The sequence below is a fragment of the Pteropus vampyrus genome, unplaced genomic scaffold (assembly GCF_000151845.1).
Source record: "Pteropus vampyrus isolate Shadow unplaced genomic scaffold, Pvam_2.0 Scaffold336, whole genome shotgun sequence".
NCBI classification, from domain to species: Eukaryota; Metazoa; Chordata; class Mammalia; order Chiroptera; family Pteropodidae; genus Pteropus; species Pteropus vampyrus.
The window spans coordinates 126,695-127,983 of record NW_011889117.1 but is presented as its reverse complement, the minus strand read 5'-3'; the positions used below and the strand labels follow the sequence as shown (position 1 = coordinate 127,983).

Genomic DNA, 1,289 nt, shown 5'->3' with positions numbered 1-1,289 from the left:
TACAACTTAATTTAAAACGTTTTTTAAAACTTGGCAGTATATCTCGGACCTCGTTTATGTTAGTAAATGTGGCTCATTTTTAATCATTTTAATGACTTAATTGTTTCATCCCTGGGTTGAAGAAAACTGACCTATTCCCCTACTAATGGACACTTAGGTTAGTCTCACACTTTTGCCGTTACAAATAATACTGTGATGGAAATCTTTACACATATGTCCTTGTGCACATGACTGGTTTCTAGATTAATATCTAGAAGTGGAGTCATGGGTCCAAAGAATAGGCTCTTTAAAAAAAAAAAAAAAAGTTACAGGTGGTGCGTGCTGTTGAGTCTTACTCGCCATGTATTCTCACAAGACTTTTAGGATCGAGCAGTTCCTGGCCAAGAAATAAAAGCAGAATCAGCCCATTCTCCAATGGATTCAGATGAAAACTGGTAATAAAATCAGGTACAACTCCAAGAGGAGACACTGGGGAAGAACGAAGCTGGGTTTGTAAGAAATCACGCATGAGATGGCACACATATTTCTGCTGTGTCCACGTTGCTTGGATCTTACCAAAGAACTGAGAAGATCTCTACTATCTGGACAGTTTGGCGTGTTTTATTGAGAAATTATTGGATAAAGGATTTTCTTCTTTGTGTAATATGCTTCTGCACTAGTAGGTTGGTTCAGTAATAAATATGCGAAGCTTTTTTTTTTTAAAGTAACAACTTTATTGAGATATGATTTGCCATGCAATTTACCCATTTAAAGCATACAATTTAATGGTTTTTAGTATATTCAAAGTTGTGCAACCATCACCACTATAAATTTTAGAACATTTTTATCATCCCGTAAAGAATCTCATACCCATTTCCCCCCATTTTCCTCCCGCAGCCGTAAGCAACCACTGCTATAAAAGACAATCTGTTTTCTGTCCCTATAGATTTGCCTATTCTGGACATTTCATGTAAGTGAGATCATACAGTATGTGGCCTTTTGTGACTGACTTCTTGCATTTTGCATACTATTTTCAAGGGTTATTCATGTCATAGCATGTATCAGTAGTTAATTCCTTTTCATTGCTGAATAATATTCCATTGTATGGTTGTACTACATTTTATTTATCCATTCATCAGTTGATGGACATCTGGGTTGTTTCTACTTTTTGGCCATTATATGTATGTTTTTATTTCTCTTTGATATATACTTCTTAGGTGTGGAATTAATTACTTATATGGTAATTCTCTTTAACCTTTTGAGGAACTGCCAGACTGTTATTTAAAGCAGCCATACCATTTTACATTCCT

At 35.2% G+C, this 1,289-nt stretch overlaps 1 pseudogene; it reads left to right on the top strand.

Annotated features, from left to right (window-relative positions):
- Positions 1 to 317: 317 nt before the first annotated feature.
- LOC105304268 lies at positions 318 to 693 on the top strand (annotated as a pseudogene).
- Positions 694 to 1,289: the final 596 nt, after the last annotated feature.